Source organism: Lissotriton helveticus, chromosome 2_1 (genome assembly GCF_964261635.1).
Source record: "Lissotriton helveticus chromosome 2_1, aLisHel1.1, whole genome shotgun sequence".
NCBI classification, from domain to species: Eukaryota; Metazoa; Chordata; class Amphibia; order Caudata; family Salamandridae; genus Lissotriton; species Lissotriton helveticus.
Genome location: NC_136059.1, coordinates 600993248 through 600999247, shown reverse-complemented (window position 1 = coordinate 600999247; position 6000 = coordinate 600993248). Strand labels below are relative to the sequence as shown.

The 6000-nt window shown below is 45.9% G+C and overlaps 1 protein-coding gene across 1 annotated transcript in view; it reads left to right on the top strand.

Annotated features, from left to right (window-relative positions):
- Positions 1-4639: 4639 nt before the first annotated feature.
- Positions 4640-6000, top strand: part of LOC144818172 (general transcription factor IIH subunit 2) — a 368595-nt gene continuing 367234 nt past the window's right edge. The window contains exon 1 of the mRNA XM_078675294.1: positions 4640-4778. The gene's annotated coding sequence lies outside the window, so the exon portion shown is untranslated. The remainder of the gene's footprint in view (positions 4779-6000) is intronic.

Sequence of the window (6000 nt, the reverse complement as noted above, 5' to 3'; positions counted from 1 at the left end):
GCCCACTCTCTCTTGGAGGGCATTAAGTAGAGGGTATGAGCCACAGTGTCGAACGCATCCGAGAGGTCAAGGAGGATGAGAAGGCTGCATTGGTTGGAGTCGAGTGACATGTGCAGATCATCTAGGACATTTAGGATTGCGGTTTCAGTACTGCAGCCCTTCCTGAACCCTGACTGGTGAGGGTCCAATAGATTGGAATTCTCAAGATGTTGGGTTAATTGTGAAAGCACGCATCTTTCAAGAATTTTGGCTAGGAACGGAAGGTTTGAGACCGGGCGGAAGTTGTTCAGGTCAATGAGATCAAGGCCAGGTTTTTTTTAGAAGAGGTGTGACTTGCCCTAGTTTGAGGCAGTCGGGATGAAGCCCTCGTTCAAGGAGCTGTTGATGATCTTTGCCCAGATAGGGGCTAGAGTGAGCTTCATATCCTTTGTCAGTCTCGAGGGCAGTTGATCGAGGGAATGAGATGAGGGTTTAGCGGCAGCGATAAGATTGCTTATCAATTCTTCCTTAATCGGCTGGAAGGATGACCAGCGGATAGACGGGGTTACTGGGGGGTTGAGGTTGGGTGTTGTATTCGTGCTCAATGAGCGATCAATTTTGGCGATTTTTTTATTGAAGAAACTAGCAAAGTTTTCGCACAAGGTCTTGGATGCTACTAGGTTGGCTGCCTTAGGGATGGAAGTTTGGTTCCTGATGATGTCGAAGAGTTCTTTGGGACGGTTTTTGCCATTATCTAGGGCGGAGCAGAAGGATGACTTTTTGCTTTTGATGTGGGTATAATAGTTTTTGCGAGCTGTCTTGAGTTGGTCCCGATGGAGGGCGGTAGGGTTGGTCCTCCAGGTTCTTTCCAAGGATCTTAGATGTCTTCTTTCTTCATTAATGTCAGTCGAGAACCAAGACCTGGAGGGGATGCTTCTGGGTTTTTTTTAGTTTCAGAGGTGCCAGCTGATCCAGGGCGAGCTCGAGGTTGGAATGGTAGAGCGAGGTGAGATCTGAGGTTGAGAGGGACACCTTCGTGTTTGGGAGGAGTGAGCTGAGACCTTCTTCTAGCTTGTCTCGGGGGATTCTGGAAGTGTTCCTGACCCACTTAGGGGGGGCTTGGGTGGGTGGGAGGGATAGGGCCGGCTGAATAATATGAAAGAGAATGATGTGGTGGTCTGACCAGTCTACCGGGATGATGTGATCAATCGAGATTGCATTTTTGTTCGCAATGATGGCATCCAGGGTCGCTCCTCTGTAGTGCGTTTCCTCTGAGCAGTGTTGGATCAGATCGTTGGCTTGCAGAAGGGAGTTGAGAGATTGAATCAGCGGGTTATTGGATTCGTTCCATCTGAGGTTGAGGTCGCCTAGAATTAGATTGTCGTCGCTGTTAAGAGCTGATTGGGGGTTGAGATCCGACAGTTGCTCAACCCAGTAAGGAGAGTGGTAACAATCTCCAGTGCTTCATGTCTCTTTGAAGTAATTGCACGGGGTCTAGCAAATTATGATTATGAAAGAGGTCTTGGTCTGTAGTCACATATATACCAAGGTTTGTAGAAAGGAAAAGTTTTGAATGCCATCCCGAACAGCAACACTATCTCTGGTACAGCAGTAATTTCTGTCAAAGGTTTCTATTATAGGTACAGTCTATACATTTAGGACAGTCTAGGTTTTGGGGAGCTCCATTTTATTAGAAACTGCCATGGGAACCTTGGTCAGCGGGCTTTTCGTTTTGTGACCACAAAATAAATGCATACATTTACATTCTACCTACATTGCAGAGTATGAAGTTACTGTTCTTCAGTGTGTTTTATGAAGAATGATCAACCAGTCGCAGAGTTGGTAGGTTCGGGCTGGACTGTTCCCATGAGGCACAGGGTCAGACTGATTTGCATATAGCCATGTCTGAACTGGGGTGGCAGAGTGGGCTAAAGAACGGTGATGGATTAAACCCAGATCTTTTGACTGGGTGTGAGTGTTTGATTGATTCAGATGCTCCGTCCATCACCACCCCCTTTTGGCCGCCATAAGTGTGGCAGGGTATGCTCAGACGTGAGTCCTTTGCTCACTTTGCCACTGGATTCAAGCAAGCCGGGCTGAAGATGGCTGGAATGCCAGAAACCGGTCCTCGGAAGCTTGTTTCCGGTCCAGGGAAGACATGGCTTGGCAGTTCGGGCTGGACTGTTCCCATGAGGCACAGGGTCAGACTGATTTGCATATAGCCATGTCTGAACTGGGGTGGCAGAGTGGGCTAAAGAACGGTGATGGAATAAACCCAGATCTTTTGACTGGGTGTGAGTGTTTGATTGATTCAGATGCTCCGTCCATCACCACCCCCTTTTGTACCGCTTTTGGCCGCCATAAGTGTGGCAGGGTATGCTCAGATGTGAGTCCCTTGCTCACTTTGCCACTGGATTCAAGCAAGCCGGGCTGAAGACGGCTGGAATGCCAGAAACCGGTCCTCTGAAGCTTGTTTCCGGTCCAGGGAAGACATGGCTTGGCAGTTCGGGCTGGACTGTTCCCATGAGGCACAGGGTCAGACTGATTTGCATATAGCCATGTCTGAACTGGGGTGGCAGAGTGGGCTAAAGAACGGTGATGGATTAAACCCAGATCTTTTGACTGGGTGTGAGTGTTTGATTGATTCAGAGGCTCCGTCCATCACCACCCCCTTTTGTACAGGTTTACTACCGCCTACACTCAAGTAATAATAGTATTTTCAAATGAGACCAAGATCAGCCATTGCTACAACATGGACCTTAAATAAGTTCAACTGTACAACAAATTTGGAATCATTTAGTTTGCTTCAACGATGAACATTTTACAAAAGAGAAGTAGCATACTGACCACAAATACACACTTGAGGAGCACTGTGGATGCTTTAAAGCTTCGTGAAAAACACTTCATTACATGAAGGGGGTCATGTCTGAAATTAAATGATATAATAGCAAAATAATTCATGTCTACTATTCATGCTTATGTTAGAATAATAAATGTAAATGTGGTGTATTTGTAAAGCGCACGGCTGCCCACGCAACGGGGTGTCCCGGCGCTGCACTCATACCGCTGTGGAACCCTTCCTGGCTATTCCATGTGAAATGTCCACTCCTGGGCACCCCCAAGGTGAAGCCAGGCATCCAAGCGCTGCTGGGACCGTTGTGGAGATTAAGCAAGCTATTGCCCAGAGTCACAGAGTGGGACCCATGATTAGACTAGGCACCGAGGCGAGAATTATCAGGTCTGGGGAGATTGAGTCCAAGAGCCGCCGAGGCCGTTGTGGAGATTAAGCAAGCTATTGTCCAGGGTCACAGAGTGGGACCCATGATTAGACTAGGCACCGAGGCGAGAATTATCAGGTCCGGGGAGATTGAGTCCAAGAGCCGCCGAGGTGAGAATTGAACTCTGATCCCGGGCCAGACTTCTGCATTAGGGTCTGCCGCTCTAACCATTGAGCCACGCTTCTCCACAAATATTGGGAATAATGAATTATGACTACTTGGTTGCATGAATGATTTGCAACTGCAATCCATTTGCCGTACATTATAGTATTGCATTTTCCTTAGATTAGTCAAACCAGTCCATGACTCCATTTTGAAACTCAAACGTGTTTATATTTTTTAACTGTCTCCATACCCAGCAAATTATGCACGGAGATGTTATTGAATGTAATGTGTGTCATGATCCCGTCATCTCACTTGAATAAGAGGTTGTTCTTTATTAGCTCCAGAATGTTCCAAAATGTTGCTGTTCAGTGTTCTGCCTGCTCAATGCTCAGAGCCCATTCATTTTAGGACATTGTTTCACATGTAATTAGATGTCACATCTGAAGACATTGGGGAAAACGGGATCTAACAATTATACATAGGAGGTGAGGGTATTAGGAGTTGCATTTTGCTGTGCATACATAACATTTTCCTCACCTTATGCCGACTGTGATTTATACTGTGTATTTTGATACATGGCTATAGGGCTCATTATGGAAGTGACACAGACTTTAGCTCTGAGTCTTGGTAGGGAAGACTCACATTATTCATGCTCCATATTTGGATCTAGTTCCTGATTTCTGCATTTGATTATGACTCATAATTATGTCACGCACGGGGTGGGTCACACATAAGGAATTCAGATGTCACCCACAGCACAGAAACTATGACATACAAATCAAAAACGTAGTAGCTGTGTGCCTTACACAACTAACCGCCCCGCATCCCACCATGTCACCGCCTCGCTAGCTTTGACTGGCAGGCTCGGCCTCAGGCCAAAAGACATGCCTGAATATCAATAAAAAATGAAAAACGATCGTTACTGGGTTAAACCATGGGTCACTCTCATCGCCTGGGGCCCTACTCAGAGCTGCTCTCCCTCCCAGCCTTCTTCCTATCTAGTAATGCAGGTAGCAGCCTTTCCCACCTGTCCGAAACACTATCGCAATCCTACGTGTGACTAACTCACATAATCTGCATCTCTCTAGCTAAACCCCGCTGTCTCCAACCTGGCACTACTACTGAACCGGCCGAATTTAAAGAGAAACGTTTCAACAAAGGAACGTGCGCGAGCACCACAGCCAATAAGTAAATCTGAATTCTAAATGGCGCCCGTGAATTGGTTGCTACATTCACAATGCTCCAATCATAGGCCATCTTACACTTTACAGTATCACCCACTCCTGAACGCCTGCCAGAACATGTTTAGACTTGGGATTGGTTGTTGTGCCGCCCGGAAGTGCTAACATTTCAACAAATGACGGTAAAGGCTCTGCTACGCATGTCAAACGGGAGGCTGAGTTGAGGACGAACTGTGTAAGTAGTGGACAGGTGGTCAGCGTAGCTCACGTCTGTTTGTTAATTTATGTACTGAGTCACACATATGAGGTCATCCGTTCTTTACCATGATTTTCACACAATCCAATCAATTCAGCTCGAAAACAAGTACTCCATCGGCGCTAATATATTATATAGCGTTTTCTCTTGACTCATTCATCCCACATCCTTGCATTCGTTAAACACATACATATGCATTCAGTGCACTCATATACTGTCGTTCGTTCACCAAAATGCATTTATTTCTATAACTATGCGCACACCCTTTTACATCCGTTTGCTCCCCCTGCACAGCCACCTTCCCAATCGCACACCGATATCATTTCATTTTCGCATCACCATGCTTTTTATCTGCTCTCTCACTTAAGCCATCCATCGAGGCAGCCCTATCACTTTCGTCCAAGTATTCCATGTATCCACCGTCACTAAATCTATTCTGCCCCGCGAGTGCATCCATCCTGCTTATGTTGGTAGTGACTCAATGTGTACTGGCATTCGTGTTGTCTGTGTTTATTTGTGTTTTGTTTTCAGCAAAGGCATATACATCTGCATATGCCGTTACACTTGTTGGCCTCTGTGCACAGTTGTCTGTGTTGATTTGTGTGTGCAAGGCTTTCTGTGGGTATGGCTCGATGTTTGTATGCCTTCGTGTGCATCTGTCCCTATTCTGTGTCTTTGTGCAAATGCATTAATTTTTAGTAGGAGTAAACTTTATTTGGTCAATAAAAACCGCAACAACTGTATGCAAATAGCAAATAAATATGCGATATAAAGGAATATAATTGGCTTTGTCCCATTTTCCTTCCCTGACCTGACCCACTGGTTTTGTTAATGTGCTTTGTTTGCTGGAATTTAAAGTTTGGCTTTTTCAATGAGCCCTTCTGTCCCAGAATACGTCTGTATGACTGTCTTTGTGTGCCAAAGCAAAGTCAATGTTTGCACTTTGGTTAGGATACTGCACTGAGTATGTTGGAGCACAGCAGGAGTGTAGCTTTGGGATAGGGTGTTTGGGGTGTTACATTCTCCAAATAAATTCATTCTTGGCTTGGTTTTGGGTCTGAAGGCCCTGAGACGGGCTTTCCATCTCTGTGTAGGTGTTTCTCGTTATGAGCTATGAATGAAAGACAAAACCGTGACCTTCAATATAAACAGGAACGAGAGAGAGTGACGGAGATACCCATCTGGTGGCTGGATTTCAAAA